Genomic DNA, 20,518 nt, shown 5'->3' with positions numbered 1-20,518 from the left:
GTTTTGTTGGCATACTTGGGACCATATAAACGATATATATAGACCATATACTTGGGACCATATAAAGCGTTAAGATGTGTGAGTGACGTGAGCTATGAAGTCGTTCCAGACGGGAGTGCGCCGCCGAGTTAGCGCCGAGAACCCTATACAAAGCTTTTACATGTTGTCCGCGTAAAAGCCTATTTCACGCGGTGATGTTAATACCCAGCTGGGTTGGTTATACAGTTTTTTCTTGCTACCTTTGATTTTGTTCAAAGAAATGTTAATCCATTCTTTTTTGTCGTGCACACTCAACGTATATTTCGTGTGCACCTCCATCTTGTATTTCGCTGTGTGTATTTTTTTTCTTAGAGCATCGAGTTGATGCTTAGTTGACAGGGTCTACAATGCCACTTGGTGTTTTCAGGCCAGCTTACAAACGAGGAAATGGACGTATGCGACGCGCTATCTATATGGAGTTTTTAGGCTAACTGGTGAAACAAGAAGAGGTCTTAGGTCATGCACCCAATCGAGATCGGGTTTTTCCGCCGAGTATCGTTCTAAGTAAAGCTGTGTTATTATGATACGCGACAGAAATGAATAAAAGTGCGTCGAATAAACACTAGGTCTGCAACAGTGCAGTAAGAGTCGTGCACTGGAGTTGGTTTAGTTACGGCTTGAATAAGGCCATACTGCAACGTTATGTCATAAAGAATTGACATGGTTGCGTAGGTACGCTCCGGAATGTAGCCGTTCCTACTGGAACGCCTGGAAATTAGTGCCTGGAATATAAAAATCACCAAATAAACGCAATGTGCTGATCACACACTCCTGCATGTATTCTTCAAATTTACCTGAATATTTAGGTGACACATGTGGGGCTCTGTGCATAGCATACAAAGTAAGACTGTTGCTCCAACAAGGCAGTTTTATGCATAGGAATTCCAGCTCAAGTAAATCATAGAGGAAATCCATACCAAACTGCTTTTTCTTAAGCTAGACTACTCGACCGACTGTTGCTAATCAATCTTTGCGGAGAACTAACTGGTGGCCGCCAGCCATTTTCATGGCATATCTCACTGCGTAACTATGTCTCAGTCAAGATAGTGATATTGAGACTATCTTGCAACAAGATTAATCGGAATCGGATTAATCTATATCTATACACACACACACACACACACATATATATATATATATATATATATATATATATATATATATATATATATATATTGCAAGAGTACGTTGAGGTCAAGGTCTTATTCATCACAATAGCCAAGGAACATGAATATAGTCCGGTAAATGGCAAACAGAGTGAGCACAAGCATCAACAAAAGTCTTCTCTCACGTCTTTTGCTGGCACCCGTGGTTGCCACTACAATACGATTTTTGTTGACGATTGAGCAAACACTATATACAAGTTTACACGTAACCGTATTGGTGGCGTTTGCAAGATTACGCATACAATTGCTACAGTGGGCATCCAAAACGCCCCATTTTATTTGTACAACATTGTAGCGATGCTCCCGCAGCCTGTCTAAGACATCGTGCGCTCTGACAAAGATATTTGGATCCACCATTCAAAGGCAGAATATAAACTATTCCTTCCGCACAGTCCACGAGCTTTGACTAATGTCTCTTTTTGCATGCAGGCTATTTGTGGGCACACGCGCTGGTCAACCTGCAATAAGATTGCAGTTTATCGGGAACGGAAAGAAACAATTTTACATTGACCTACGGGCCAATCATGTTTAGTCGATGCGATATGCCAACTATATACGGAATACCAGCGACTTTTCTGTAAAGTGTGGAAGACTGAGTCGCATTAGTTAATTGTGGTGACATGCGCTTCAACAGGGCTTCAGCAACGCTAACGAGGACATACGTGGGGTACCACGCGTTCATGAGGTGAAGTGCGAAGAGAGGCTGTCGGCCACGAGTTCTGGTCAAGAATTGCTTAAAGAATTGGACAGGCATTACTTCGCGATGCCCGTTTTTACCAGGTGTGAGTACGCTAACGCATACCGGAGCAGTGCCCTATTGGCAGGGGGCTCGTGTTTCCAGATATACGTTTGCCGCATGAGTTGCCGCCTAATGGAAGCCTACGCTTTCTTGACATCAGGTTTTTAGTCCCACAGAAACGGCTGCTGTGCTGAGGAAACAACGTCCGGAACCAACCATAGAGACAACTTGGGTCACTGAGTTTATGATAATGTGTGCTGATCTGTCGCCCTTCAACGAACCTCTTTTACGTCGGAGTAGGTCATGGGTACATACGGGACTGGGAAGGCACCGCTTCTCCAAGAAACTCGTTGACGTCAAATTGGACCACCGGGGATGTTTCACTCGGTATGTGCTAATCTTGAATGACCCTCTTTGAAGCCAGCTTGTGACTGAATATGTCCCAGTAGGTGTGTGCCACTTTTCTGTGAAAGACACTGACATGGATGACTAGGAATGTGCTACTGGAATTGTGCCGCTCTACAATAAAAAAGAACCTTTACATTTATCCAACGCTGAATGGAATCGAGTTCAATCCAGAAGGGTTCCTCACTAACTGCAAACCGGTGCTTTAGCAGGCGGTTGCACAAATGTACTGGGCATGTGCCTGTTTTAACGGACGACTTTCAGGCCAATCCTTTAGCGAGCTGCGCCATGAATTCACTGGTTATGTGCAGTACGATAGAGAACTGGGCAGCTTAGGTCATTCAGTATGTGCGTCTGAGTGTGTGCGGCAAGCGAATTACCAATGCGTTGCGCTCGCAAGCACCAGCGCTTCCCGCTTCTCGTGTCGCAGGCGACGCACGGCGTTCTGGGCAGTGCACTACGCGGCGCAGCGTGTAAAAAAAGACACGAAAGAGAGGAGCCCGGTTCTCACACGACGGGTGTCGCACCATTCTCACGCACTGGGGCACCATGCATTTCACAGTCCATGTGCAGACTTCGTAGCGGCGGCGCCACATGGTGGCAGTTGTTCTTAGGGAAGCGGAAAAAAAGGAGTCTCACTGCAGTACACGCCTCGTACATAACGTGTTTTGACGTTAGCAATACATTGTGTCCCTATAGTGACTCGATGCTTAAACATTTACGTCGATAATCATTGTGGAATGGGTTACCCCGCTTTTTTAATAAACAACTACTGCTGCGGCTGCTGCAGCGGTCATATTCATTGAAACAAGTGGTCTTGAGCGCTCTGCGACGTCTGTGTGGGGAAGAACTCAAAGACTGAAGGAGCGTCCTAGGTTCTAAGAACAGGTTTATCCAGACAGAAGATAAAGCGAGGCTGACAAATGCGTCGGGAGGAAGGTCATCGAAACACGGCGCACGATTGCCAATATGTACTTATAATTGATCAGGAATGCGTCTCACAGCTGATTCGGCATAAAAGCTGCTGAAACAAGAACGCAAGAAAGCAAACACTGAAAATAGAATTGTTTATTTTTCATTAAAAATTGCCACTGCGAACTGTATAAACATATTCAAAACGATGCGAACGAAATAAGAACGCATTGTTTTGTACTTAATAATGTTTGATGTTTCTCACGAGCGTGTCATATTCTTTACAAATTCGTTCTTCATATTTATAGGCATTGTATGCAGGATTCCCACACAAAGCTGTGAGAATAAAATTACAATGTGATAGCGGATTGTTAATTGCTGCTTCTGTAACCCATAGAGAGCATCCAACCCGTTCTGTAAAAAATAAATGCAGTAATCAGAGAAAATAAAAATTAAATATCTGCAAATATGTGGAACTAGCTGCGGATAACTTCGCTGCTTTTTTTTTTTTTTTTTTGCTGTGGCCAAAGGTTTATCCAACGTATTCCTTGTACTGTTTTTACCGGTAGGTAAGGCGGATGAGAGGAAAGTTTTTATTAAAGTATGTTCGAACTACCTCGGTGGCTTTTCTTTGTTTCCCGTTAATATACGTCAAACATAATTATGCGGAACAGCTAAATACTGGTTTTCTTCGCGTCAGCGCTAATACTGGGTGTTGCAGTGCGGCGTACTTCATAGAGCAAAGCAGGTGCAGATGCCGGTACTAATCATTGCTGCAACAAACGCCACATCTGCTCCTATAGCATTGATGCGCACTTTCATAAATATAAGCGCGCACTGGAGTTCGCGCCTCTCGACGCGATGCCAGGAAGTGTTTTTCGATAACGAAACAATTATACAATTATGCTACACACGCGAAATGCTTGAGTGTTTGGTGGAAATTCATCCAGATTGCAGCCTTTGATAGTTACAAACACATAAATGCCAGTACAGCAATGTACAACAAGTAATAGAAACCTTTGATAACCTAAGCAGACAAAATCAACTCTTCTCTGAACAGTTGGCTGCACTAAGAAAAGTAAAGCTACCCTCAGTTTTTTTTCTTTTTTTTACGTAGACAGGCACAATGGAACCTTTTTTCACCTTTTTCTGACTCAGAAACAGTTCCATCTTGAAGCTTCTTCGGGAGCCAGCTTTATCGAAACATTTAGTGATTATTTTATTAGTGGTCTGCATACAGCTATGCAGACCACGAATAAAACTTTGAACTTGGTAGCGCGTGGTGTGGCGTTGGTTGAGACGTCGTGGTTCTGTCTACATTTTAAAGCCTACTTGTTTGTGTTCGTTCACGCTTATAATTTAAAACTTCTTCTTCTAATTAAAGTATTGAATGCGTTATAGGTGGCGTTCCTTGCAAACGTGAAGGAGAAACTATCTGCAGTAGCTTGGGTGTATTGATAGCAGCCAGTGCCAGCGCAATGGAGGGTGGTATTTCTTAACAAAACAGACGTTTCGATATGACTGTACGTGTTGAATTCACCAGAGATATAAGATTATAGAAGAACATGGGTAAAGGGCACAATATTCGGTTTCAGAAACACTGAAGCAACCTGAACAGTTTCCAGTTAGAGGTTAGAAGGACACTGAAACACTTTCCTCCTAAGTCCATAAATGTATTTAAAGTTTACCTAGGCGGTATTATGTATGTTTTCCAGCAAAAAAGTACCTAAATCCCATCCGCGGAAGCTAACTAATTACCAATATATGCTCGATTGCCTTCGCGGTGCTTCCACTCCTTCTTCAGTGCCTTGTGCCACGAAGGCCCGGGCGGAGACCGACTCTCCCTGAACGCTCCACCAAATCAATGTCCGGGCGACACGCAATTCAAACTTGATTTTGGATGTTCAAGTAGACTCCATTACTTCGGAATTAGGTGCTACGATGTGCAAAAATTGGTTCTCCTCAGCGAGCCGCAGAGCGCTCAGTGATCAGGGTCATCGCGGCACCCCACGAAAGCGCCGCTTTTACATTGCGTAGCAGACCACTACCAGACACAACTATAGTGCGTATCCGCAGCGTTTTCTGGGCACGAAAGGGCTGGAGAGAGCGCTCGCGCTCATGTGCTCTACTTTAGCCGTGCTACGTGATGCAGGCTGCCTTTTCCCTACACCAGCTTGACCGACGAATATTAGCCACATGCAAATGCCACATTTTTCGGTGCTGTTAACAGGTCAATAGAAGCCTGCGAACGCGCCTAGCCAGCAGCGGCTTCAAGTGGTGGAAAGCGTGCCTGTAGTGCGACCTTAAGTTTCACGTGGTTCCAGGCTATTCGAGAGTTCTCGAAATTAGCGATACCCAATGGCTACGACAACGATAAGCATGTTGGCAAAACTGATTCCTACGCAGGCGGCGGTGGCCGAGTGTAAGCAGATGGTTATCGGCTTCTCCCTGAAGTACGTAATTGTTATCGAAATTCGCAAACGCATTTTCGCTTACTTCAGCCTGTTTATTTACCTCCGTCAATAAATATACAGAGTAGAAGTAGGAAGAAGCGTACTGATGCAAAGACACTTCTTGACTGACGTTAGCTATCGGCCAATATCAGCCGTCTTTGTCGCTCTTGTATATGGCAACACACGAGAGCCACCGGCAGTTTCGAAGTGAGAGGGATTGCCTCGTTTGAGAAAACAGGGTGTGAAAAATATGTGAATTTGCGCTACGCCTGTTAGCTCCAAGCACTGCACACGGCTGCGAAATTGTGATGATATATTAACAGCAGCGTATGTTATCCGCAGACTCCATGTTTTCTAGCAAGCCCTCGGTGTGGTTCATTACTCCTTCATAATACAAAAAGCAAGTACGTGATATTTTGTGCAATCGCGACAAACGATATGATGAATATCGCGGGTGTGCCCCCTCGTAGCCCGCAATTCGAACCCCACGCGAACGGAGGCTTTTGGCGACGGCTCTACGAAGTTGTCAATGTAAGGCAGTAAATGTTATACAATACTGGCGGAACAAATATTAGGATTATTTCTTTTGCTATACAAAGCAGTATCAAATATTTCTGAAAGTCTAGCAATAGGCTTTCTTATCTTTCAACGTGCAAAAACTTGTGTGTTTGCTGATTGCATTCTTTCAACTGATTTCATTAGTTGAAAGAATGCATAGGCAAAAGAAATCATCACGCGATAGACCTGTTATGCTGAAATCGTACGATTAGAATGGAAAAGCGGTAGTCTTAAAGAACTCCAGGAAACTCAAATAAACAAAAATGTGTGTTTCTTACGACTATTCGCCGGAAACAGACGCAAAAGAAAGACTACGTGGCAAATCGGCTCAGACTGATAAACGCGATGGCGCAAAGGTCAGTCTTCTTCACGATAAGCGTTTTTTTCGATAGCATTGCTTATACATGCGACTTTGAGCAGTTGATAATATGCCAGTCGATAATCACATAAAGAGGGTTTAGAGGCACTTTGTATTAGTTGTTCGCCCCTGTTTAAAAATATGTGCCCAGGAAAATCAAGCGCATAAGAAAATCCAGTCCATGGGTAATTTGAACCTTATTCATTTCAAGCGGCGACTGATTCGTGCACGTAGAAGGACGCCAAGGTGATGTGCAGAAATAGCCAGTCTCGGCACGCAAGTAAGAAAAGAATTAAAAGATGCGTAGGCGGCATTTTTTTTCAATAGCACTGGTGAATTACTTCCAAAACTCGCCTCAAACATTCTGGAATTATCTGGTTCTACGTGCAACATTATTGAAATTAAGGTAGACGGAAATATCTGCAGTAAGCCAGCTTTGAGCGCACAGACTTTTAAAAGTATATTTAACTCTGTATTTACACCTGGCAGTATTAGGCGCCCTAAATATGAGAGCGATGGTTTGTTGCCGTGTGAAGATACAAATGATATTATAATTTCTCGAGAGCACTGTTGTTAAAACGGTATCCCAAATAATCTTGTGGCCCCGACAATATACCCAACGAGTTTGTGAGGCTTTATTTTGAATGTATATTGCATTTTTTGTCTAGAATATTTGCAATGTCATTACGTATCGGAGGCGTGCCGGAAGATTGGCTCCTTGCACGCATTTTACCTAGTTTTAAAGCGGGCAATAAGTTATAGGCGGAAATCTATCGGCTAATTTGCATTACGTGGACCGCGTGTAAAATGTTAGAACACATAATATCGAAACATCTGCTTCAATATATAGAAAACCACAGCTTATTCCACAGCATGAAGCATGGCTTTCGCCAACGTTTGTCAACAGTGACGCCGCTTCTTGTGATGTCTCACGATTTCGGTGTTGCAATTAACAACAAGGAAGAAATTGATGTTATAGGATTAATTTTTTGAAGGCTTTTGAACGGGTATGTCACGCAAAACGTATTGAGAAATTATATAAACTTTGAGGTAATACTCAAATTGTGAAATGGACTCATGCGTGCCTTACAAATAGAAAGCAGTATGTTCAAATAGCAGGCAAACGATCATCCTCCTTACCTGTTCTATCTGGTGTGCGACAAGGTTTGGTTTTAGGACCATTTTCTTTTTCTGATATGTAAGTGACGTTGCTAATGACTTGCATCCTAACATTTAACTGCGTCTATTTGCGGATGGTTGCCGTATTTACTGTTGCGTTAAGAATTTGCAGGATCAAGTGTTGTTGAACGAATGTTGCAAAGAATGTATGACTGGTGTGTTACGTGGGAAATGAAAATTTATTTCAATAAATCAGCTTACATGACTGTATGTAACAAGAAAACGCCATTGCTTTTTACTTACAGAATAAATAACAGCCCACTTAAACATGTTAGTAAGCTTAAGTATCTCGGGGTCACAATCACGCAGAATTTGAATTCGAACTAACACATTGAAAACATGTGTGGTTCTGCTCAACGCAAACTCGGTCTCTTAAGGCTAAACTTGAAAGATGCTACAAGCGAGGTAAAGTTAAAGGCGTACGAAACAATTGTATGGCCCCACACTGGAATACGTATGTATAATCTTGGATCCACACCAAATGGGCTTGATAAATAAACTGGAACGGATTCAAACACTAGCCACACGGTTTATCTTTAATGCTTACCAAAGAACGCAGTCTCTAACTGCGTTATTATCTAGTGCCGGTTTGCCCAAACTCCCGACGCGCAGAAATATAGCCAGGTTGAAATGTTCGTACCAACTGTATACCAATTAAATTCAATTATGACTGCAGACTATACTAGCATCCCCCTGGACGAGTGCCCCCAGGCACAAGTCAACCTTATGATGTAGTGCCCTATGGGCCACACGTTGGTGCCTTCAAATTTTTCTTTCTTGTGAAAACTATAGTCAATTGTAACAGCCTTGATGCAGATGTATTTATTGAAACGCACACAATTGAACCATTTGAGTGTAAACTGTCATTATGTGCTTGCTAAATGCATTGTTTGTTAATTGCGGAACTGAGGTTACCTGTTTGTTGAAAATTCTTTTTCCCCCACCCCTGTAACCGCCCGCAAGGGCTAACACTATTGAAAAATAAATAAATAAATAAATAAATAAATAAATAAATAAATAAATAAATAAATATCCCGTGCTGCAAGCGGTAGTACTTGACTGATGTATATCGTGTGCTGTCTTCGCTTTGTTGAAAGTCACTCGTAGCTCTTCCGGAATACGAGCGACAGATCCTCTATTTTCAGAATGGCACGACTGAGTGACAAGAACGAGCAACCTATTTGGGGATGTTCCCTGTCGTGGCACGACACCGTCGCTCCTCGCTCTCCCGCACAAAATTTCTCACATCGAGATTGGGCTTAAGTAAAAATAGAATCGCGTTGGGTTGCCCGTTGTTTGTGCAGCAGAAAAATTTACGCTTGCTGCACTGAGTGCCAGGGTTCGAAACCCCTCCACGTTGATTTTTAGAGCGCAGATCTTAGTCGTCCATTCCTGCGGGGAGCGTCGGCGTCGTCCCTCGGCGTCCTTGTTACCGAGTGAACGAACGCAGCAAAGAGAAGAAAGAGTGAACGCGGAGCGCGGATGAAAGGCGGTGATAGCGCAGAGAGCGCGAATAGGAAAGCGGAGGAAGAGGGTATGGCGAAAGCGTGAGTTCCACGTGTGACTTGGTTTCGGCAATCCATGGTTACAGGATGGCGCCAAATTAGCACGCATCGTCCCTATGAAAACAAAGCGCTGGATGAGCGGAGGTTGGTCTGCGGTGGTTGCTGTTAATCGCCCCCGCCGCCCTCCCCCCCATGCCATGATTAGCGAAGTAGTCGCACACGACATCGCTCCGTTTGCAACGTGCCGCACGAGGCAGATTGTCAGCACCACCCAATATATTGCGAAATGAAAGCACGTACGCATTCAGTTGGCCTCAAATTTTACATGAACGAGTACGGCAATCGTTGGTGTTTTTTTTTGTGCGCCAATTGGCCTGATATGCCTAAAAACCTTTTTCACCACTTACATCTAACATTACAAGATAATTGCAAGCAGTGGATTTTATTTGCTGCCGGACAGCCACATCTACTGAACCATCGGGTCGCGTGTTTAGGTGCGTTTATTGCGCTTTGCAGTTACGCTGGCGATCACATGTAAAAAACAGCGAACTTAACGTGCTCATTTTACGCGTACAAGCGAGAACTCGCCAAAACGGTTGCATAATCGCATTATATACTCAGCGTAACAAAAGTGCCTAAACTCGTGAACCGATGGCGCAATAGGTGAGGATGTCTCGTGCCATTAGCAACACGCTGCTCGTTGCCCTTTGTCACTTCCAGATCTAAGACCCGAAAAGCTTTGTGCCCCGATGGATGAGGTGCCACGGAATATCAAAAAAGCTAGAAAAGGTGTGGTGGCGTATCAAACCTGAAAACGCTGGTTAGAAGTGATAATAATTACCTCAACACGTACGGTGAATCATTCTTCGTTCATTGTATTTTTGGCAGCGTATGAATATCACATGCAATGATTACCCAGGAAAAAAACACTAATGTCACTTTAGAAATAGCGAGAAAAGCACAATTTTTATTAGTAGCAACCGATAAAAAATACCACCACAGTTGCCCCTAAAACATATGCATCGGCCAAGAGCTAAGCAATCGAGGGTACCAGTCCAGTCGAAATTTTGTTTGGGCATACAAGCCCTTTTGGTGAACAATCATTCGAGTAAAGTCTACTGAAAGATAAACTGACAGCCACTTAAGCATACGCCAAAGAGCCTGAAGGCGAAAGCCGGTGCGCTTAAGCAACAATAATTAAAATACTTAACATTCTCAAATCCGTTGTTACGTCTCCTTATTTGTTTTCTCCCACTAAAGGTGGTACGTTCGAGTGCCCTAGTTGCTATGTACTAACTGAGCCTTTTTGACATGCTTAGCGGCATTGGTGTTGCAGCGATGTTAAAGAAGACGAAGGGGAACGCGTGAGCATTGGTTCGAGTGCTCTAATTTTATGTACCTCAAAACGCGACCTTGACACATAGCAATCTAAGGCTTTCACCTTAAAAAGAAAGGGTCTCTGCATTGCGGTCAACTATCGGTATTCCATGAAATTTTAGACATAAATTATGAAAACATATAAAAAGGAACATGATTTTTCGCCAATGGTATGTCAATGGAAACGCCACGTTTTTAAAATATCCTTTGCAGCGTGTGCGAAATAAATATTTTATTTTTACAGGTACTAAAACAATCCTGCATCACTTTCAGTACGTCGCAAAATCGGCAATTCAACGGAAAAAGAGAAAATTATCTTTTCTAGCCAGGCTATACCAGGTAACGTCTTTGTGTGCAACAGATTCTTGTGCATACAGAAAAAGGGCACCTAGCATATTTGTCTAATTATACCGTGGCCCGGTAGATTGGAGAAACGAAAGCATTAAATGGGAGGCGGAAACAGCATGGATATACATCTACAGGAAAACATTACATCGCTTAATACACGATATAAAGAAAAGTGGTAAGTGCTAAATCTGAAACCAAATTATTCCAAAGCTAAGTTATCCTACACAATGCCTACACTACTTAATAAATATGTGAAAGCTGGTATAAATTTTCTGCAGTGTACACCGATTGAATTGGGAAAACTGCACATGCTAGGCTTTTAAATTGCATTGCTTCTCTGGTCTCCCTTGTACTTGTTCCTTGCTTTGTCTGTTTTTGAAACTAACATATCCTCTGTAGTTATTTCTTTTCTTTCTTGTTGTATGTTGCATGGTATTGTAATTATGGCTGCTGATTGTTTCGTACAAATGTAGCTGTGGTCCTTTGTGAAGCTGCCTCTACGGAAAGCAGCTTTTACCTACAGCTTCCTTCATCAGTGTGATAATGAAAATAAACATTATAATAATGTTATTATATTAAACAATTGTACTACCGTATCGCTAGTACTTTGATGCGGTATTCGGCGAACAAACGAAACTTAAGAAAATGCACCGTTGTATTAACTCTTTTCATAAACTCTCATCAACAGGAACGTTCTGAGGGTTGTCATTACAGAAAAGTAGGCTGGGTTGACCACTCACTGAATTTCCTAGCACAGATGACTTAAATATTGCATGTGAACTGTCACAGAAACAGGAGAAACTACAAACTTTGCATAAAAAAATTGGCGGATCGCCACGCACTGTGGGAATCGATGTAAGCGAAGCTTGTTATGCAGTTTGCTTTGATTGAAGTCTCTTAGCGGTGTTTGTGATGACTAATACGTAATTTCTGTAGCATTTTTTAGTCCAATGACAGGGTGGTGAGTTGATCTTACACGTTACCTTACGTGAACCATTTTTGGTTGTCTGCGTAGTCCACGAACACACAGGGAGACTTGCTTCCTTGAGGCGTTGATGTGCGTTAGCGTTAATAACGTCTTGGAGGTTTTAGCATTATCGTTGCCTCACATGGCACCTCGCATTGTGGCAGGAGCATTAAACTTTATATTGTAATTATGTTGAGGAATAGAGACTAACAAAACAACGATGTTTATTAAGGGCGAACCTGTGCCCACAACTAAAGGCCACTGCGGTCGTGAAGAACCTCCAGCAGTCACATTCTAAAACTGGCGTCGAACCGTCTTCTCATCCTTCTCGCGTGATCCCTCGTGCGCGTGGCGCATGCACGGAGTAAGTGGGCGCATGCGAGTAGGGCCCAGCCGCTATTCGTGCCACGAAGATCGCTGCCTGTTGTTGCTGAACAACACCGCGGTATGGGTGCGTACAGTGTCCAATACGACGGGCACGCAACTTGAATGTGAACAAGTTGTCGCGGCATTATCCCCCTCCTTACAACATAGGCCCAATGGGTGAGAGGAAGTAAGAGTTCCTGTAGGATCTCACTTTTTTTTCATTACCTCTCATGGTAGGGTTTCATGCAGACTACATGCACGACTTCCGTGCAGTTGTGCCGTCTTGGGCTGTCATGTCTAGCGGATTTCACTTGGTAAGTGACGTCGCTTATACGACGAAGTTTTTCGTCAGGGGCGAAGTATCGACAGAGAAGTTTTCAGACAGTCCACGGCGTCAGAACTGGGGCCCATACCCACACCTTGACACCGGGCTGATAATGAGCTTCACTACGTTGCTGGTTGTACCGGCTGCAGTCGATGCGTTGTTGGCGGCGTATTCGGTACCTTGCCATCTGTCGTGCCTTTTTGACACTTTGCAAGAAATCATCTAGGTCAGACGCGTTATTGTTTTCTTCGTCTAACGGCAACATAGCATCCAAAGTTGTTACCGCTCGGCCGATTACAAGTTCAAACGGGGCGACTCGTGTTGTCTCTTGAACGCCCCCATTATATGCGAAGGTGATGTAGCGCAAAATTTTGTCCCACAGCTTATGTTCAACGTCGACATACGTAGAAAGCATGTCAGCCGGTGTTCTGTTGAGGCGTTCAGTTAAACAGTTTTTCTGAGGGTGGTGCACCGTACTTCTCCTATGGTCAGTAGGTGTCATTTGCAACAAGCATTTCATAAGGTCCGCTGTAAATACTATGCCACGATCGGTAATAACAACTGCGGGAGCTCTATGCCTGAGCTCGATATTTTTGACAAAGAAAGAATTTGGCAACTTCGACAGCCGTCGCACTGTACAGAGAATCAGTTTCTGCGTAACGGGTCAGATAGTCCGTGGCCACAACTATCCTCTTTTCGCCTAAAGATGATGGTAGGAAGGGTTCGAGGACGTCCATACCGACTTGTTGGAGTGGGTTTTTGGTGGCTCTATTAGCGGGAGGAGGCGTGCCGGGTTTACAGATGGAGTCTTGCGCCTTTGACACTCGCGACAAGTATTGGCATAGTGCGACACTGATGGTAATAATTAGGCCAGTAATATTTCAGACGAATCCTGGCGAATGCATGGCTCACGCCCATGCCTTCGCGCCATGTTGCTGGCGCGGGTTTACATGCTACTTCTGCATACGTGGGCAGCACGCTGTTGAAGTGCCAGCCAGAAGTGATCTCTTCAGTCTATGGACGATTGTAATCTTTATACTATTACAGCCCAGCACTTGCATAACGTTAAACGTAAGCACTTGATAACGTTAAACGTGAGTTCATGCGCGGTCAAGATTTCCGCAAAGCATGACAGTACATAGTACATAGCACATGTACATGCAGTACATAGCCAAATACAGTTTACAGGCCATTGTCTTTGTAGTATAGAAAGGCAGTGGGGTACAAATGCATCAGCAAAATACTGCAGTGCCTGTACCAGTTCTTTTTGCTTATATACAACTAAAACTACACGAAGCAATTTCAGTCGCATGAATTTGTGTTTCATGCCAGCCTTATGACTTGGCCTATAACCTCGCAGGCCTAATCAAACAAGCAAGGTCCTCGATCAATTTATGTGGGCACCAGAATATATTCAAGATTGGCCAATGGATGATATGAATTGGTGGATGCTGCACTAGTCATTATCTGCGTAGACAGCTATGGCAACCCTTGAGGTCGTTGGAGAACATGCTAAAACTGAATTTTGCTACACTAAAGAATCGTAACACAGAGTAGCATGAAAAAAAGTGCAAACCGAAGTGGCAATAATGGGAATCCTTGTACTGCAGACGGAAGTGTCGGCACAGATATTGAAATAGTCCTAGTGTTCTTGCTATTCGCCTTGCGGCTCCACACAAGCTCGATCTCGTCATCATCGGACGTTTCTCGTTGCTACGCGAGTAGACATGGGTGCCTTCGAGGTCGCGGTCAGTGTGCAGCCCGATCCATTTTCTGGAGGTGGCCGTTGCTGACGCAGACGGTTACGGCAGACGCCCTGGACGGTCCACTTCCATCGCCACCTAACTAGACGAGACAACTGATAGATAAACTGCAGATTCCAGAGAAATAGCTGGAGTAGAAAAACAACCCTCCGTCAAGAGAAACCTCGTTCAATCTCACGCAAGTGTTTTGCTTCTCGTAATGCCCTCATATACGTCGTGTAACAGCGTCAAGACTGCTAAACGGAGTGATCATGGAATCATCAGGCAGGTGAGCCACAAGCAATTGCCGACTGAGAGTTAATCAACCACCGCGGAATGCCTGAAAACATGCATCGGCAACTTGGAAGTCAACGCGCAAACTGTAGTGTCCCGGTGCCTTCTGGACGACGACAAGTCCGGAACACCAGGGCGTAGATCTGTCAACGCGGCATATCACTCCGTCACTCTCAAGCTTCTTAAGCTCACGCTAGAGAATTTATGCAAAGAATAGAAATCCGACTAAGTATGCTGAGGGAGAATTGAGTGGTATCTGGTTTAAAGCAAATTTTATACTTATCCTTGACGATAGAAACCCCGCGCTAGAGTTCAGCGTGCCGGGGGCAATGAAAGGTGGTGTCACCGCGTGTGGACGTGTCTTATCGGCTCCGTGAGTTTTTGGTTGTAACGCCCAGCTTTTTGTGTCATATTCTTATCGCTCTTTCACCCGGCATTTGTGAATATTTTCGCGAGTTTCTGAGGCTATTTTGAACACATATGTGCACTAGAACGACTTTTATTTTGATTTTGTGGTTCCCCGACTACATGTGCTTGGTGGCTCATCGACGCCGTCGACGTCGACACGCCTGGTATGGGCGTCATGAAACAGGTTGTACGAGAAGAAGGAAAGGATTATCTGTGGAGGAGCGGTAAACTCACATATAAGACGCGGCATACCGAGACGCACAGCGTAAGGACGCCATTGCTGCCACTGCCAAGGCTGCTGTATGGAAACAAACGATCTCCAGGAATCACAAAGTGATTGCCCCCAAATTAGCCGAAGGCTTATACAACGTATTTCTTTTCATATTCTCGGACATTTAAACGCCTCCTACTTCACGCACTTCCAACGCTCTAAGCGTCTCTCTACAGTAGCCGGCTTTCCAACCACTATGGAGTTGCGCCAAGATGTTACCATCAACCCCACTGCCAACACAGTTACTCGGAGCACGGAATGCTTCGATCACATGACTAAATATTTCGCAATCAAGTGCCTCACGGTCGACGGCCAAGAGTGCGAAGTCACCTCCTACATTGTTCTAAACTCCGAGACGGGCAACGGTATTATCCACATCAACAAAGCATGCCTTCTAAGAAAGAGCTTTCTAAGAAAGAGACATTCAACCCATGCTTCCTGAGTGCAACCCACAAACGCACTTTCTAGAAGCCAGACGGATTGGGGAAACCTTGCGATGCAGTACTCGTGACTTTCTTAGCAACGAATGTTCCTTGTTGCCTTACATGAAATGGCAATGCTCCGGTGCAAGTCTTGCCGACAAAGAATGGAGGCCTCCACATGCTGCTGGAAAGTTGGGCGCTGACCAAACGTGTGCCCTACGCACACAGAGGATACTTCTCATAAACACATTACTGTGAGTCCTCCGACTGATGATGCGTGTATTCCCAAGTATGTACAGTGTAGTAAAAGTCATGATACTGGATCCATTCACAGTGCCCTACGGTAAAAGCCAGAAATCTTACTCCCTAAGGTGTACAAGGCTCCTCCTCTATTGAAGACCAAGTTGCCTCCTTCGACCAAGAAGCAGGGTACTCTTCTAAGAAAAAGCAAGAGAATCATTGACCTCGTCTATCGGATGCTCTCTCTAATACTAAATGAAGCTCTGCTCAAGCAAGCTGGGCAACGGTAGCTTCCAACAGCTTACATAAGCCTAATCATCCTGATGCCCCCATCCATACCCTCCTTCAGCTGTTTTAGGAAGAATATCGTGTTCTGCCTAAACAAATTCTCGACCTCTAGACCACTTCTCTATGTACAACTACTACTTCTCCGTCTAAACCCTCGAACGATAAACAACCCACTACACCTCCTGCACCTGTCTGTAAGAATGGCGATCATAACTTAATCGTGGACACTTTTGCTATCACTGCCATTACCGTCAAAAAGCGCAAATATATTGATGATGGCCGAGATACGTATGAGGAACACGATAAGCTCAGTCGTAGACTGGCCGTACGCATTCGAAACTGCCGTAGAAGCGAAGCTTGAGTCCTTTACTACTAAGGTTCATAACCTCAGTACTCATATAAACGCTAAATTTAGCCAGGGTCATGGCTGGCTTACCTAAACTGATGAGCGATTCAAACTAACCATTCAAAGACTGGATGGACTGCATGGCCGTATCTCCTAGGCGCTCCAAAATAGCAGTGTGGCAGTGGAACTGCAGGGGCCTTTGCAAGAAGGCCTGACTGGAACAATATGTAGCCAATCTCGCACAACCGCTCACAGTCATTGTTTTGCAGGAAGTGCATGGTTAGGTTAAGTGTCACGGATACAAAACATTCCAATGCAGAAGATGCAAACTTCCAATAACTGCGATCCAGCGTAGAAGCGCTTGACCGTTACTCCCATTTCGAGGGTATTGACATTGATCACATCTTCATGGAAGTATATCCTCAAAAGGCCAGGTCTACACCCATATACATCTTTAACGTTTACAGCAGTTCCAACTGTGAACACCACCGTTTTACTACTGTTGTGGCTTCTGGTAAACAGGAAGCACGGAGAAACCCGCTCCACATTGTTGGCGACTTCACCTCTCCGAATCAGCTATGGGGTCACACTGCATCCAAACCTAAAGAATGAGCATACTGGGCACATATTCAGGATCAACTCACCCTTTGCAATGACTTCGAGGAAATAGTGTCTCTAAAGGTACATCCCAAGATCTCACGGCCACTTCTCGGGTTAATTTAAACAAATGCGAAACCCTTCAAATCAATTACGGTAGCGATAACTATGTCATTCAGATTCCTCTTTCTCTCCGAAGTCTTTTCACACTCGACCTCCCAAACTTGCGGATTGGGACGAATTTCGGGAAACACGCGCAAATAATGCTCCCCAATGTATACTTTTTCTATAACAGTGATTAAGTCTACACCAACCGAATGTTGGCTATCATACCCCAACAATGCCTCCTGATGCTCCCTTTCAAACAGCTGATGTCAAAGTACTACACATGTGGCAAGCGCAGGAATCGCCATTCAAGCAGTGGAAAAGGCTCCGCTATAACAGCAGGCTTCCCATCCGTGTAGCTAGACGTGATGATGAAATCCAAGAATATGCGAACCAACTAGTTAATCAACAATGAGACCAACTATGTGAAAACATGCAGGGTAATCTTAGTAGTAAAATGACTTGGTAACTGCTAAAACATGTGCTTCATCCCATGACCTCGCGCGCGCAGCACTGGCACTACATCACTCAATTATTGCACAAACACGAGGATAATATTCCCAATATTTTTCAGGAGCTTGCACAATTAAACCTCTCTTCTACCACGACTCCTAATGATTAGGACTATACAGGCGAGAATAATGAATTCGTCGCCTGAATACCGGAGACATGTTTGACATGCCCTAGCCTCCCTTAATTACATCTGCTCCGGCTATAGATAATGTAAGTAATAAATTACTCTGAAATCTGGGCAACAAATATATTTCTACCCTCACAGCATACTAAAGCTTGGGCAAAACGCTCGAATATGGCATGCTTAATCGCTTAAGTAAGTACGCGGAAGGAAATTCCTTATTACCACCAAAGATGATTGGCTTTCGCCTGTCGCTCTATTGCCAGGATGCCATGCTAAAGCTGAAGCATGATCTACGAAGCATAGGTACCTTTACTCCTACAGGTAGTAAAGATACCGAAGTCATCTTCGGACTCGACGTTCGTGGTACATTCAACATAAGTCATGGATATTCCTCACGTGAATTGAATGTCATTAACTGTCGTAGAAAAATGCATGACTACATCCACTAATTTCTTACCAATCGCACAGCTATCATTAGTTTCAGTGATTTAACTTCTCCCCTAATTACTCTTGATGGCTTTGGCAGTCCTCAGGGATCTGTGCTCTTGCTGTTTCTTTTGAATCTTGCTATGAAGTTTATTGATGGGAAGCCGGCACACAAGCTGGATCTCCAGTATTCTTTGTATGCCGATGGCATTACCCTATAGAATAAGGGTGGGTTGGATAGCTACGTTCAAGATACGTTGCAAGTTGCTGCGGATGCAATGGCTATGAGAGCCGGGTACATGAACCTCGAGTGCTCGTCCGCCAAATCTGAGCTGGTACTTCTATCCAGAAATAAACGCGATTCATCTAACATTCAGACTAACATTACTTTTCATTGCTAACATGCTTTTACTGAGCTCGCAGAAGCCCACCTGACAGGTCAATTCGAGCGGTTATCGAACACACAAACTGGTAGGCACATCTTAAACTCACCAAGTATTACCCCAACACCCATGGCCAATGAGACATTTGTAATTCCTCTGTACATCAGCACTTTCATATGCCTCATCACCCTAAGAATGTGGACCCTGTTCATCACGAACATCGAATGTAACATCGAGCTAAAGCCTCATAGAAAGAGTTAGCTGACTACAAAGACGTGACCAATGTTAGTGCCGCAGAGTATCCGTGTGGACACAAATTTCCGATGTCAGTCGTTTACTCCAATGGACTGGAGCATCTAATAGAGCATCTTCTTCACAGGAGGCTGAGGAAGTGGCGGTGCCACTCACCGCAACTATACTCAATTACTCTGTCGTAGTAATCCCAGGAAAGCATGGAAAAGGCGGGAAATGAAAATTCAAGATATGAGCAAAACGAGAACAAGGTAACAACGGAAGGAAATGTTTCAAAAAGTGGACATCTGCTCGCCGGCAGGACGGAAGCTCATCTCTAGAACACGTGTCACTTCATAAAAGGTGCTAGGCATCCTTATGGATGAAAATGAAGTACTCGTGTCACTCCATGTAAGCTCCTTTTTACAAACCTAGCTGTCGATCTTGCCGAGTAAACTTGTAGGCAATTGCTTCGTAGTCACCAGACTTTGCAGGATCGCACCACGTTGGACGTCATTGAGCTGTGCCACTGGTGACGGTTTTGCTTGCCCAACACGTACTTGTCCTACAATGCCAATTCTGCAGTTTTTGATGCCGCAATGACCGCAGCCATTTCACTCACGACTGCAACGCTGACAATCAATTACCTTGAAGCCATGGCGTTGTATTTATTTCTCGCAGACCTGAAGGGATCTCGAGATACGTTGAGGGTTTCTTCCGCGTCATAGACAAGAAGGATGCACACCGCTTCCTTGACTGTCTAAATGGTGTGGAGCCTTCCATCATTTTTATTGTAATAAACGAGGAAGGCGTTTGCTTGCCTTCAACGTGTTCCGCAAGCCGACTCAACTGGTTAGACATCTCGGCTCCGATTTATTTCCTCCGATAGCCCACAAATGCTCAGTGGTTGGTCCATTAGTTCAACGCATACTTCGCACCTGCAGCGCTGTAGGCAGCCTGCAAGAAAACCTTGGAATCTTTGAAGAAGACTTAACGATGAATGCGTACCCCAAGCACTTTATACAGAGGTGAATCAAGTTCTTCATGAATAATCGGCAGCCAGGCAGGCGCTAGATACTTCAGTATCAAGACAAAACCTCGCCACTATCCCTTATACTAGAGGTTTGAGCGAGCGACCCACCGCAATGGTTAGTGGCTACAGTAGCGCGCTACGAAGCACGAGGTCATGATATCCAAACGGGGCCTCGGCGGTCGCATTTAGTTGGGGGCAAAATGCAAAAACAGCACTTGTTTCGGGCATAGGCGGCACACTTATCATGTCTTTGTTTTCAAAATTTATGCGAAGTCCCGAAGCATCGCGTGCTTCATAATCAAACAGTGGCTATTTGGCACGTGAAACCTCAGAACTCAATTCAATACCGGTGCAAGCGAAAGCCTAGCTTGAGGTTTACGGAAGCGTAATGTACAGAT

The sequence above is a fragment of the Dermacentor andersoni genome, chromosome 7 (genome assembly GCF_023375885.2).
Source record: "Dermacentor andersoni chromosome 7, qqDerAnde1_hic_scaffold, whole genome shotgun sequence".
In the NCBI taxonomy this organism is placed as follows: domain Eukaryota; kingdom Metazoa; phylum Arthropoda; class Arachnida; order Ixodida; family Ixodidae; genus Dermacentor; species Dermacentor andersoni.
This window is presented reverse-complemented; position numbering follows the sequence as displayed.